At 37.0% G+C, this 15,453-nt stretch overlaps 2 long non-coding RNA genes across 2 annotated transcripts in view; one reads left to right on the top strand and one right to left on the bottom strand.

The window, feature by feature from the left end:
* The window catches only part of LOC140141149 (uncharacterized), a 483,782-nt gene that overhangs the window by 442,766 nt on the left and 25,563 nt on the right, over nt 1-15,453 (bottom strand). The window lies entirely within an intron of this gene.
* On the top strand, nt 2,265-14,187 carry LOC140141141 (uncharacterized). The gene is made up of 3 exons (XR_011857355.1): nt 2,265-2,378; nt 4,684-4,748; nt 12,186-14,187. It is a non-coding gene; the product is annotated as an uncharacterized lncRNA (long non-coding RNA).

Raw genomic sequence — 15,453 nt, 5'->3', positions numbered from 1 at the left:
ATCACGTTAGGTCTAAGGCTGTGCTAACACTTTTCTTTGATGACTTTGGCCACAATTTTTTATTTTTTCAAATATCTTAAAAATTCAAGAATCTAAGCTAATTGGACAGACAGTAACAACTAAACACAGCACCAAGATGCCAACAGAAATGAAGGTAAAATAAATTGTACTCAAAAACTCCCCAAAACATGTGCTTTAGGCCTCTTGACTGATCACTATAGTGGTTTTATGTGTGTCCATTATGACTCAAAATCATTGTGGCCAATTTTGCTACCCTTTTTTCCATTTTTTCCCCTTTTCCGTGTTTTTATTATCGCGGATGGTGTACAGGCCACAATGGGAGTGAACCCCCGGGCTCAAAACAGGAAAATACCGCTACACTGTTCAATGGCTTTCTTGTATTATATGAAATGTGGTGGGCGATTTAAAATGCACATGCCCTGAGCAAACTACGATGTATACGCACACTGCACTGCACTGCAAAGAACAATGGAAATTGCCATATAATTTGTGCGCATAATGCCGAGCAATGACGTCTCATGTCAAGTGGTCTATATAATGGTAGAAACTGCCCTGTATATAAGGGGATTGACTGCTAGCAATAATGCTCTGCATGCTGGCCATAGGCTTCAACATAAGAAGTCCAAGTTTTAAGATATTTTCTCAAAATAGCAAGAGCTATTTTAAGAACCACTGAACCAATACTAGGCTTGTTTGTACTCATTTTATTGCATTTTTCATGCTGATTCCACATATGGTCATGAAAATGTACAATTATGAAATTTTGGAATGTTTGAAAAAAAAAAATTCGTCTGCAGTCGACACCCGGGGTCGACACCCGCTTGGAGAGAGTTAAGGTTCGCTTGTCCGTAAACAAGGTTTGTTTGTCTGAAAAATAAAAAGGTCTAGTCTGAAGGTTAGGGTTAAGAGCTGTTAAGGTACTTGTGAACTTTCTGAATAGCGAGCTTTTCGGATGTACTGGGGCTCAACCGCGGAAGGAAAGCAAAGCACTTTTGTTATCAAAGTTTTGGGTTGTTCCTTAAGTTGGTCCCTGTCCCTCAACATGGACTTGCACCCCTTGACAAAAATACTAACTACATCACTGTTACAAATTTGGGCTATTCCAGTTGAATTTCATACACCCCCTATGAAAGACATGAACTTAGTCTCCCACACAGGGGGTGTAGATTTCAGATTGAGACACGCATGTAGGTAACTCCATTTAAAATTTACACTCCCTGTGTGGAAGATTAAGGTCATGTCTTCCATACAGGGTGTGTTGATTTTAACTGTAATAGCCCAGATTACACTGACATATGGCAGCTATTTTGACTTACTTGCATCCTTCCAACAGAGGCAGTGTATTAGGCAAGATGTCTGCTAAGACACTAAAGATTGGAATGGCTATGTTGCTGAGAAAACCAATGTGAAATAATAAAAAGAAAATAAATAAATAAAATGGAAAATTACTAACAATTAATGTTTATATGTGACACAATCTGGTTCATTGGGGCCAAAGGCGGCAAATTTGAAACTGAGATAAAGGGAAAATGGAGTAAAGAAAATACACATCAATTTTTTTTTATAACTTTAGAACCAAGTATGCTAGACCTTTGGTGTTTTCAGTAAATGATGACCTGTTGTATGTATAATGTAATAATTATAGTAAAAAATTGCCAACTTCTTGGTTTCGTGCCATTTTGACAGGCCATATTTTGGTAACCGAATATCCGATTAAAATAAAATTTTCAGTCTTATAATCAGGAGAGAATGGACTCACATATTTCAATCAGACAAAAATCTATATCCAATTGCGTTACCTTAAAGCTAGCATTATAAGTGTCTCCTTAACTAATAACAAAAGGTGCACACTGGTATCTTGGAGCCATTGTCTTTTTTAAAGACATTTCTTGTTTTGACCAAAAACGGTCTCAAATTACAATATTTCGTGCAGAAAAATGTTTTTAGAGCGACATTCACCGAAATAACGAATGTCCAATTTCCAATATCCCGCCAACTTCACAATGCTCAGCCAATGGGAGGACACAGTTTCCAACTGTGAGTGATCAGGCTAATTTATCCAGCAAGACAATTTAGATGTTCAGTGCCTGTTTGGTGAAATCGGCCAATAGGGGGACAGAGTGTTCGACTGGGAGTGATTAGTCAAACTTTGGAGCCAATGAGAATCAAATGTCGGAATTTACGTCTAGAACTGAAATGCATAACAATTGCTGAATAGCTGGAATATAATACCAAATACATACACGAAATCTACAACAGTTGTGTGTTTGGCTCAGCAATAGTAGCTTCAGCTATAATCTCCAATTCAAGTTTAACTGGCTGTACGTGCCCATCGCTGCAATCTATTTTCTGTTCAGGTAAGTGTTTATTCAACAACATTTTTGTCGATATATAATACATGACAAGGACTAGATAAAAACTGAATTTATTTTGCAGAAGAAGTAAGCCTAAACAAAAGTCAAAACCTCAAATGTTCCTTAAAATGTTTTTTTCAAATGTTATGTCATTAAATGAAAAAAGCACACTTAGTCGGACTAAGCTACAAACAATCCTGGAAAAAAGTCTTGGGACACTTTGGTCATTGACATTAAAATCGACTCCCTGTCCTCCGGTACGCGTTGCTGAGCAAGTGTCGCAACACATTTTGTCCAGGATATCTTTCTTCTCTTATAGGCCCTCGATACTGGTAAATAAGTAATATATGGTTAAGTAGATTCACGGTAAGTTTTATGGAGATGTCCTTTTATCACTTATTACCGCGGTTGCACTAAAGTTTAAATAATTAACGTGACGAGGTTTATTAGCGCGTAATCTTAAAACACTTTTAATCGTAAAATCTATTTTCAGTTTTACGTAGTGGGTAAAACACATGTTTATTGATTGTCAAAAAAACAAAAACATTACAAAACGTACGAGAGCCACCATAGTTAAAACAATGCTTTCCACTGTAGCTTTTACCCTCTTAAAATTGATCCCTGCTTTAATTATACGGTTCATGCATTTGGAAACTGATATTCCAACACTACACATTTAATTAAATTTTTTTTAAAGAAATCAATGAATATTTACGTATTTATTTATATGCGATCATCAACATTTTTGTCGATATACAGTAAGCCAAAAATTAAGGTACCAGTTGTGTTCACCCCTGTATATCCTAAATAAAGACAAATATGTCAAAATTAAAACAAGCAGCTAATACCTGAAATCTTTAGCTCTGATTCAAGACCTTATTTGTTGAATTTGGTTTAGAATTAAAGAAACGGTGATCTAAAACCTACTGAAGAGACGAAATCAAAAATTGCACTTTTGTGTTCTAATCAATGAAAGCATGACGCTGGTTTTAACGTGCTAATCAATGGAAGCACGGCGCTAGTTCCCTTGTTCGCGAACGCTTTGTGTACAAATCAATAGCGCATGCAATGGAAGAAACTGCAACTTTTAAATTGGCATTTACCTTGAGGTTTTGTATCTTTGTGTCTTTATTTCATGAACAATTTCAACGAATGAGGTCTTAAATTCGAGCTAAAAGATGCAGCTATTGGCTGCTGGTTCCAATTAAGACATATCTGTCTTCGTTTAGGATATACAGGGGTAAACCTAACTGGTACCATAATTTTTTGGCTTACTGTATAATACATGACAAGGGCTAGATAAAAACTGAATTTATTTTGCAGAAGAAGTAGGCCTTAACAAAAGTCAAAACCTCAAATGTTCCTTAAAATAATGAAAAAGCACACTTATATTGTCCATATACTAGCGTCACTAGAATGAGCAAATCTTGTGCAAAAACTATTTTCGCTTGTTTTATCATACGGTTGTAAATTCAATGAACTATGACTTTGCTAAAGAGCGCTTACAAATTGATGATATGTAGGCGAGATCTACTTGTTCTCAGGTTGACCAGGGGCAGTCTTCAGTAAACGGCTCTTTTCAGAGCCATCAGTAGAAGAAGTCAGAGCTACTCCTGACGAAAGCTTGACAGTTCTAAACTTGTCCGACGGCGAACCCGGTAAAAACTTACTAATTCTTATTAATATCCCGTCGTAAAAGCCTAGGCCCTATCTCACAATGTGCCAAGTATTCGTAACTGAAAAAACGTGGGCCACATTATCTTTTTCGGACCTCAGCGACTAAGTTGAAATATCGGAGAAAATGCACAAACACCCCATGTCCACACGTGTACACCTTCATTTCCACACACTCCCTCTGTGGAGGACTGAGCTAAAGTTACCCTATAGTTCCTTCTATTTGAAAATTATACTCCCTTTTTGGAAGACTTTAGCTAAATCTTCCACAGAAGGAGTGTGGATTTCAAACATGTCAAATGGAATTATTGGTGTGTCTATAAATGGACCTTTCGTGAAAAATTAATAAGTTTCAGTGCTTTGGGGTCTTATGACGTAAGACGCTTAATAGTATATTATTATTAGCGTTATTTCCGTCGGTACATTTACAAGTTCCGAAAATACTGAATTTCAAATGGGATTACCTAAATGGATGACCACATAATAGCCTTCTCTCTAGCTAGGCCTATGTGGGAGACTAAGGTCATGTCTTCCACAGGGGGGTGTATAATGGATTTAAACTGGAAAAGCCCAATTTTAAATCGATTGCTGGATTGAAATAATTGATGTATTTTACACGTATTCTTTGTTCCAGATTTATTCACAACTTTTCTGCATTAGATATTTGTGTGACGTCATAGTGATCCTAGTCCTGCCCAGGTAAGTTGATTAATTCGCCGTTGAAGTGATAATTGGATTATTTTGTATATGTCGCCCTGCACTACAAGCAGGTTACACTCAATGTGGTTTAAATATAGAAAGGATTACGTAATGCTTTGTTCCTAAATTTGATGCCGATTTAATTTTCCGACCGGCTATTCATAAAAGTGGTACCATTTTTTCGAATAAAGGGGTTCCGCCAATAAATTGGTCACTGATCTGGTAGTATTATTAACGCTTGACACAACATGCTAGTATGAATAAGTGACCACAATAGAGGCATGTGTTGAGAAAGTGGTACCATTGTTCTCATGTATCCCAAAATGTGTATTTGTCTGAAGTCTATAAAGGAGGCTTTAGCTGTCGATTAGGGGCCTCGTCCGGCAAGGCGCGCCCGCAGAGCTGGCATAGTGATTGCTCGCGGGCAACCCAACCCAAACCTCCACGTGGTGTCGGATGGGTCACGCTAACTTGGGCAATGGGGAACAGGCGTGGAAGCGAAGATTTCGGCATAGTAGTTTTTCTCCACGGTCTAGCCACTTCTTCTGCTGCTGATTCGGGCTGGTGTGGCTCTGAGAAGACACCGTTTTGGTTGACCGCGTCGTCCGGTTTTATTGTTCTATACCGCTGGTCGAGTTTTGATTTCATCCCTAACGGCATTGCAGACCTGATAATCAGGGCAGCTTGAAGATCCCTCTGACTCCCTCTGTCTTGTAGACCCTTTTATGACCAAAATTTACAATACTTAGTGTGAAAAAGGTTAAAAGCGCGGCTTTCCTCAACATGCTCAAGAAAACCCTATGACCATATAATTTATTTATTTGCAAGATATTAATAGCATGAATAGAGAGGAGTCCAGATCAGTGAACAAAAGCACTGCTTAATCAAAAAAAAAAAAAAAAAAACTGGTGTATTTATTTGCTATATGCACATGAAATCACCTGTTTTTTGGGCCACAAGAGGTCTGAATTTGACTGAGTTTGACGGTATGTATGCATGTAAAATTAGCTGTTTTAGGCAAAAAGTAGGTTTATATTGACTGCCAAAAACAAAAAAAAACAAACACGTGCAAAAGGAGGAAAATTGCAGATAAAATAGCAATTTATTTACAGATTTTGGTGCTTTTAACAATATAATAATAATTTTGACCTTTCGTATTGAAGATATGGATTTTTTTCCCAAAACACCAAAAATAAATAGGTCTTTTTGGGAAAAAAATCCATATCTTCAATATAAAAGGTCAAAATTTTCAATTGATCGTCGGCTTTTCCTCCCAGCTACATACATTTTAAGAATATATCATTAGATTTATAAAATTTTACGCTACAAGACATTGTAGGGACATTGTGTGTACTTTCTGCAACATTTAAACCAGTTTACCGCCTCTTAGAACCCGATAGACGGTGACATTTGACCATTCTAATTATTTATGTTTTGAACATGTTTGTACATGAACTAGTTGCTTACAGTGTGAAGAATCTACAACATGCTCATCTATCAGGGCACAGTTCTTTAACCCCAATACATTTGTGCATTCAAAAACTCATAATTTGCAACTTAAGGTCAATTTTGCACTATGATTGTTTAATTGAGGTTATTGATAATATGCCACTGGAATGAGGCCATTGTGGTCCATAGTGACCTTTGCACAGCTAATCCTTAAACCAAACAAAACAACCACTGACCAATCATGAAATCACTAATTGGTTTATGTGCTTGACTGCTAACTGATTGTGACCAAAGATATTAGAACACAGCTCAGTATCTTTGTGGTGACTATCTCAAGTTCAATTCTGGCCCGAATTCTGGTCAGCAGAGAAAGGAATAAATTCGGAAGATATGACTGTGTTGAAGGTCAGAAGTGTATTTGCAACCAGAGTTGCCAACCCCGCGATATGGTAGCCCAATTAGGCGACTTTTGACTCGTGGTTCACCGTTGTTCACTCGGGTCGGTGTCGGGCAGTTTAAAGCAATAATGTACGATTTAGGCCTACGTCATTTTGTTAGTGTTTACCCAAAATGCTGGATGAAATAATATTTATTAACCGCTGGGAAGGGTTCCTAGCAAGGTAAAGTGAAAGAAACCCCAATGGCTATTTTGTCCGTTTAAAATAGAGTTCTATGGCCGACTTAAAGTCATAATTATGACGTAATTTTGTTATTTATTAATTAATTTTTAGCAGAATTAATAACAAGCTTTTTTTTTTATTTCCCGTTTTCATGTTTTTTATTTAATTCTGTTATTATTATTTTAGCTTATTTTTTTCTTACTTTTCCTGATTAGTTCCTTTCCTTCTTTGTTTCGTTCCCGTTTCATTTAGTTACTTTAACCCGTTGCCCTATTACTCGTACCTTTTTGTCCTCATTTTAATCTCATTTTTCTTTATAGTACCGCTTCATGTTGTTTAAAAACATACATCTTTTTCTCGTATTTTTATTACGTCCTCTCATAGCGTGTCTGTGGACGTGTTTACCCGTTATCATAATCCCTGGACCCGTCCATGTACCTTTTTATCCTTTATTTTTCCTTCTTTTATCATGTCCGTCCACTGGTCTCTGGCTCGCAAGTCCCGTGGCTCTGCGCCGTTTACGCGCGCATTGGCGTAGTGCGCATTACGCACGCAGCGTCGACGCGATGCCTGCCAGCTGCAGTGACGCGTAGGCTGGTAACCGATTTTTTTAACAAAAACACTGTTTTTGCAGCCAGTTCTTGACCGTTTTCAACCAAATGTTCGCATAACCGTTTCGGTTCCTCGATCTCCCGTATGAATTTGGCGACATTTAGATCGAAACTGACGGAGCCTTTATACACGATACATACATAGATACATACAACATTCCCCTATTTATAGTAAGATAAAAATGGGCTGTGCCCGTTTCATGAAGAATAACGATCGATCTTACCCTTGATTTAACAGGCCTGTCAATTTCTTGGAATTGTTTGATATGAATTATGAAAGGAGGGTATGATTTTTTTTGTATTAGTTTAAGTATTTCCTGGCCTCTCTTAACCACAGGGTTGGCTACAAAAGACACAGAGTATACTTTAGGATAAACTGGCATGAGTGCGCCGACCCCAGGTTTTCAACATTTCAGGATTGTTTCTGGACGGAGGTCGGGTGAAAAACGAAATTACGTTTACATGACTTTGTCGAAATTCGTCGTGTGACAAGAATGAGTGTATAAATGACTAGGGGGGAAGCTTACTTATTTGTGTCTTCTATACTATCCACCATAAAACAGAACTCCCACCCCACATAATTGCAAATTAACACGAAAGCTTCATTCCATGAAGCATTTCTCTCGTATTTGATCATCTTCTACTCTTCCCTAAAAAAATCATTATAATACCAAATCTAATCACCATGGAATTCACCATATCCCGTCCAGCTCACATTGTGCGCCCCATTCCCTTTTAAAGGAATTTTTATTTTAAATATAATACCGTTTAACTTGATAGATGTGTACTTTCAGCGAGGTTCATTATCTTAAATGAAAACCTACCGTTCTATGTAAATCCAATCATTATACATTGCAATTTCATTAAATTGTAGGCACCTGTGAGCATTTTATGCAATTTTGCAGAGTTGGTATTCGTTTTTGCATTCTGATTAACATTGTTTAAACATAAAAACAATAAACTTAATGACATTAGTGAACCTGGTGCGTACTATCATAAGGCTGTAGGTAATTAAAAATAATGACAAGTCAATTAAATGAATTTACATTTACCCTTCTAAATAACACAAAGCAATTTCTTTATTGAAGCAGGAGTGTGTCCGTGTACTTACAACAAGTGGATTGACATTTTAAATGAAAACAAAAAAAAAGTTGTCCTTACGATGATATTACGCCAACATTTGGAAAAGTTGTTAAGAAATGTGTTATTAAAATTTTAAAGTTATGGTTTTCAAAAATAAGTTGGGGCATTCAACAAGGCTAAATTGTTGGACCTCTATTTATATTATATATAAACGATAATAAATACATCAACGATGTTCCCATTTATTATCTGCTGATTCAGGGGCTATTTTAATCGAAAAAAGTCACTCACTTGGCAAGCATTGGTGGCATTAAAATTTAGAGGTGCAAGCATATTTTGTGCTGGTTTGATTTTAGCCCCCATTGAATGTAAAATTCGGTATTGTGGACCAATGCGCGCGAAACGCGCAAAATTGTGCAGTTTGACCCTATTTTTGGCCCCAAACACAGTATTTTTTGGAATAAAAGAGAAGATTCACAGGGCAAATATTGCTTTAATTTTTCTTTTATTATGATGTTTAGGGGGAAGTCCCTCCCCCCGCTTCCGCTGCCTATGCTCGAGATTTTTAAAAATTACGCGTTAAAGTCTCTCATTTTGGTGACACATTTGTGACATCACGTACTTATTTTAGGCAGGCCAGCCACATTTGTGACCTCTTCAAATTGACCCGCTAATACGCCACTAACATTAGTTTACCAATACAAATGCGCGCGAAGCGCGCGAAAATTTGCTATTTTAATGTTAAAATGAGCCGGCCAAATGTGGATAATTATTGTGGCCTAAAACCTGACCAAAGAAAGATGCACATGACAGCTTTTGATTAATTTTGTCCTGGCATTTGGAGTCCCGGGATGTCTACAATCCATTAACACAATGTGGTGAAGACGCGATTAGCGCTCGAAACTTCCCACATTATAATACTAAATTTTAATATGGCAATAATGAGGGTAAATATTATTTTGCGCAAATTGACAAAATCTTTCATATTTTCAATAATTATATATTGTCTTATAGTGGATTCCTCGAGCATAGGTTGAGGAAAGGCGTATTTGCCAATGTTAAGCCTGATTTTCACACCAAGTTTTCCATAATTATGGTGAATGTTTGTCATAAATCATTGTAAATGGGCCCAAAAGAAGAGGTCCAGATCCACTGTACTGTATTTTTTTAAATCGATTTTGTCCCCGTTGAGCCGGAGGTGTTATCAGTTTGCCTCATTCCAGGCTGCGTCCTTGCTTTTTGACTTTCGTCGGGCCAAGGGGAGCCAATAATATTTCCAAGTCGACCCAATGACCTGCTTCATGGACTAAAAATTACTTTACCGGGACAAATGCGCGCAAACCACGCGCACTATACTAAATAATCGCCCCATTGAAATACACGTAAAAAGGCAAATTTTTGCTCGTTTAGAGGCCTTTGGGGCAATATCTCCAATATTTGATAATAACCAGTCGATTACAAATCGATGAAAGTTTTATATTATGTTGCAAAGTGCATGGGTAGTCTTTCATCTTGTTTTCCCGGTACGAGCCCGTAAACAAAACCTTCACTGTTTTTAGCTTGCAAGGCTGGAAACCTGTTTCTGCCCACTTTTTAATTCGCGGACCGATTTTCTCGATAATTGTACAAATGCGACTTTGGCAATGGCGATTCAAATTCATGCATATAGATTTACACTTTTATTTAAGCAATAATACGCCACTCTCTCTGGTTATTAGTCCAAAGAGCAGCCCAAAATGCCTCAAAACAGTTTATATATTTTTACAAGGGTTACACGAATGGCGCGTTGATTTAGCGGTGTGCTCTTTAAAATGGGTTTAAACATTTGGACAATTGTCATGACCTCAAATGGCCTCAAACTGGAACATAATAAGATGCTGAAGCATTAACATGGAAAAGGGAGGACGAGCATTATTTGTGCCGATTCTACTGGGACATTTTTGCGCGAAGCGCGCGAAAATGCTTAATTTCAGACTATTTTAGCTCAAAATGAAGGTGACGACTGGTATTTGATGGACTAGCAGTGTGCGCAAAGCGTGAAAAATTTAGCAAGTTTACTTTATTTTGGCACAAAACGCAGTTTTGAATCTTAATGGCGCATATATATTTTAAGCACGAATTTTGAATTCTCACAGCACGGATTTTTAATCTCACTGCACGAACGTGCCAGGAGGTACGTTAAAATAGCCCCTGTGCTGATTACACAACAATATTATACTCAATTTTGAGAAAGGGTTTTTTGACACGAGTTTCCAAACATAAAGAAGAGCAGTGATGTTATTATCTATTCTGCAAAGGATGTTGTGGGTGGCATGGGTGTATTCTTATGCAAAATTGTCAACACCCACCGCACCATAAATTAGCATCAATTACCAACTGTGACCATCATAATGTGGGAAAGGGGAGGGGGGGTAGATGCGTCCCCGGCTCGAAATACAGAGACAACATTTACAAAAATTTGCAATTATTTGCATTTACCCCCATTTTAGCAATAAAAGTGCGATTTTTCTCGCGAATGATATTGTTACTAGCACCCACCCCATACACGTAGGACTTAAACAGACAGATCCAAAGAGAATAGCGTAATTAGGCTATAATATAAATTTAAATGACATATACGTTAACAAATAGATGACGTAAACGTTAAGGCTGTTCCAGTTAAATTACATACCTATTTGGCGGTTCGATTTAATTTACATATTTCTTCTGAAATGGCCACAAAATAGGGCGTCCAATTTAATTTACATACTCCCTCTGAAATGGCTGTTCCATTTAATTTAGGCTACATACTCCCTCTGGAATAGCTTTCCCCTAATCAAATTGCATATTGTGAAATATCAGTCTATCAAATTGTATAGATTCACTAGTGAATAAGAGAGACTGACAACAGCAACCTATGGAGAGTAAGAGAGACGACTCCCCTAAGAGGGGCCCCGGGGTCGGATGACTTAACGAACATAAACTTCTTGCCAGGACAGAACTATATCCACCCACTGAGTTTGAGCCCCGTACAACCTACTAACGGCATCAGACAAACAGGCAAATCTACAGACAAATCTACAAACCTACAAAGAATAGCGTATTATTATTAAAGACTAGATTTCGCGGTTCTCGGGTTGGGTGGTACTCATAATATGCCTATCTCTAATTACCAAACACCCGTTACCCATATACCTGCCCTGACCTTTTAAACTACTATGATATAGTCCTGCGTCTCTTAGTGATCAATATTCTGGTTCTGGTCCGATGAGATGCACCTGTAAATTAGTCACATGCACACTGTAAAGCTTTCCGATACCCGCACTGCGCCCGTCGGTACTCCGCGCACACGCCCGTTGATACTCCGCGTACCCGCTCTGCGAGCACGCGATAGCTCCTCTTTACCTATAAATAAAGCTAAATAAACGAATTGGGTGAAAATCTGTGAAGTAGAGTGAATCAAGTGTTTTTGCTCACATAATTACTTTTCACGAACTAATGCGCGAGAAAAATGTGCAATATAAAAGGTAAAAAATAATAGTCAAATATTAATTTTCTTCACTAACTGTGACAATTTATTTCACTTATGACATCAATATTTTCTTCTTTTTTTTTGTCCGAGGTGGAGCAGTGTTTTTTTGGATATGTAATGGTGCGACCCTATAAACTGGTTTTGTTTTGTTTTGTATTAACAGATCATGGCCGCACCGGACAAGACCTGTTTTGTTATTCTCATTTTGCTGTTTTCACCGTTGCTACCCATGGCACGGCCTGTAGAAGAACAGGGACTGGAAGATACGACTAAACTCCACCGCCGGGACGACCTGGGAAAGGATCTCGAAGAACGAGGAGTACTGGACACTTCACTTCATCCTCGCTTTGCATTTGCAGGGTTTCAACTCTTAGTCCATTTGGGAAAACTTAAGGGTTAAAAGTGACTTAAGTCACTTAATACCGGTTATAAGTCACTATTACCGGTTATAAGTCGCTTATTACCGGTAATAACTCACTTATGTCCGACCGTGTAAACACGACTTTATTCACCGAAGAAGAGACGTAATAATCGGATTAACTACCATAGCAATAGATGAATACAGTTTTTGAATAGATCGCCCTACACTACACCACATTTCGCCATAATACATTCTAGAAACGCTTGCTGTTAGAATAAGAAAAATTTTAATGCTAATTTATTGCACATTCTAGGGAAGCATGGTCACCTTTTTAAAATAACCGAGTGAGAGGGTTTTCAAGAAAATATTTTTCCTGTCAAAACTGAAGCCTCCTCTGTATAAAAGAAAATATGAATATTAACTGCACATCATATATAACGATTCGTTATACCCAATTGTGGCACATTTGATGTCGTTTAAGAAGCAGAGAATTTTATTTCAATTTTATATACGCCAAAATATCTGTTTAATTGAGCAAGAATAAGGATAGAAAAAACGTTGAAAATCCTATGTGAATATTACATTAGACCCGGCAAAAGATTACTGTTTCGTTTTTATGGTAATCTAATCTTTTATTTCCTGAAAAAACATTTGGGGTCTAAAATGGATTTTTTATGTAATTGATAAAAACATCGAACGTGTATACAAGAAAATGGTAGGTTTTCCTCTATAGTATTTTACTGACCATGGAAATGTACTGAGACACAAGCACGTGTCAAAATCGATATAATGTATTGTCCATACAGACGCCCATCAGTTATCATGTTTATTATTGGATTTTTTTTGTATAAAACACGCAGTTAACAATAATTGAGCGCTGAATAATACACATAAATGTTTTTAGGCAAATAAAATTCCAAAATATGGTACGTTTTCTGCCTTTGCTTGTCACGTGGTAGGCCTATGTTGAAGTTGCGATTATATCTTCAAATAAGTTTCAAATGAATTCCAAGAAGACAAGTGGCCGAGTGGTCTATTAAGGCGCTGGGTTCATAGTGTATCCAAAGCAGTCCGCCGCCGTGAGTTCGAAGCCCGCCTCCGCCAAACTTTAATGAAGTTGTGGCGACATAACAAATTTAAGGTATAAATGCGCTAAAAATTTTGCACTTTGGGGGCTAAAATGTCAAAATAATGAAGTTAATTTGGTCAGAAACTCACATACAGGCGTCAACATTGGGGGGGGATGATTGTATGGACCACCCCCTGGCAAAATATTGGGGGTCATTGATCTCTTTTACCCTGCTACCTAGGTAACGAAACATCCAAGATACGACAAACTATTCTTAATTTAACGGAGTCTTTTTCAAGGACAAACAAATTGAGACCATTTTTCAGAAACTCTAAGCATTTTTGTTTGGAGCCCAAAATTTGACATTTGACCTTTTTGCTTATAACTTGAGAACGGTATACATCACAGATATAACAAACTATATTTCTTCTGAATCCCCATGACTAGAGGAATACTTTGGTATAGTGTTTAAAAAGGTTGAAGCAATTTTGAAATTTGACCTTTGTACCTTTTCCCGCCCAAAAGTACCTTTCCACCAAGTATATTTCAGTATACTTTTGGTATGATGTTCAGGGGACATCTCTATCATGCATAAAAGTAAAAATATTCTGTTGCAATTAGTGGTAGGTGACACCACCAATTTGTTTAGATTGACTGGACTATTAAAATTCACCCCATCACATTAAGATGGTACTACACCCCTTGATAAATTTGTGACTATTTTTGCATTTTTCTCAAAAATAATAACACACTGGTAACAAAGTTATGTATATTATAGGGCAAGGAATCCACTGGAATTTCAGTGACTAAAGACATGCGGTACATTATTTATGATAAGAAAAGAGGTACTGCTAGAATGTACCTCATTTCTTAACATATATAATGAACCACTTGTCTTGAATCACTGAAATTTCAGTGAAGTAATTGGATTCCTTGCCCTATAATATACATAACTTTTGTTACTAGTGTGTAGTTATTTTTTGAGAAAATGCAAAATTAGTCACAAAATTTATCAGGTGGTGTAGTACCAGCTTTTAAAAAACACTATTACTGATAATAATCTAACATTCCTTGACCGTGTCTATGGGACCATTCAATATTTAGGGAGATTTGAGAGTGAGGGCCAAAAACTTTTGGGATCTTGAGGAGAGTCATGCTCATTCTCTAAATGATTTCTACACTTTGCAACATGATCTTGCCCCATTTGTGTAAGATTTAGGTGAAGGTCATGTTTCACCTTACTAAATAGACTATAATATGCAAATACAGAGAATACTTCAAGTGTAAGAGCTTATAAGATTTTAATTTGATAAAAACCGAAGTCAAAGTGTAAAACAACAGTACAAATCAAAAACAAACATATTCAACCAAATGGTAAGAAAAGCAAAACGGTATCAATTATAATAATGCTGTAATAATTATGTGCTTTAAAACAAAGTTCACTTTCAATTCTGTGGAAAATAAATGTAACAAAAGTAACATACACAGAGTCATTTATCCCTGTTGGGAATCAGTTAATATAAATATCTGTGAAATGCATGTTGCAAGGTAAGATACTCCTCAGGTGTTTTTTTATATTTATGTAGGTATATATTTATCTGCAGCTGTAAATACTATTTCCCTCCAAAAATAAATATACTCTAAGATAAAGTATTTGACATGCAGTGTTCCTACCACGTTTTTCCTACCCACCATTTTTAAATACATGGTTACAATGTTTCTTCTTCTGCTTCTGGTGGTTACTGCATAATCTCCTCAAACGTGAGATGTATAATACAGTTTACACCATTGTGCATGCATTACAATCATGCAAAAAGCAGGAATTCATGACAAATTTAGGGCGTCGCTGTGGAGCAAATCACATATTATGGCTTTAAATAATGTCCCACTTTCAGTGGTAGTATATATACATGATACACACATATTGCAGTATTTTAGTATAAAGTCAATTGTATTTCAGACAGGGGCCTACTAGAGTTCAGGTTCATAACCCTACTTGTG

The sequence above is a fragment of the Amphiura filiformis genome, chromosome 19 (assembly GCF_039555335.1).
Source record: "Amphiura filiformis chromosome 19, Afil_fr2py, whole genome shotgun sequence".
NCBI lineage: Eukaryota > Metazoa > Echinodermata > Ophiuroidea > Amphilepidida > Amphiuridae > Amphiura > Amphiura filiformis.
This window is presented reverse-complemented; position numbering and strand designations above follow the sequence as displayed.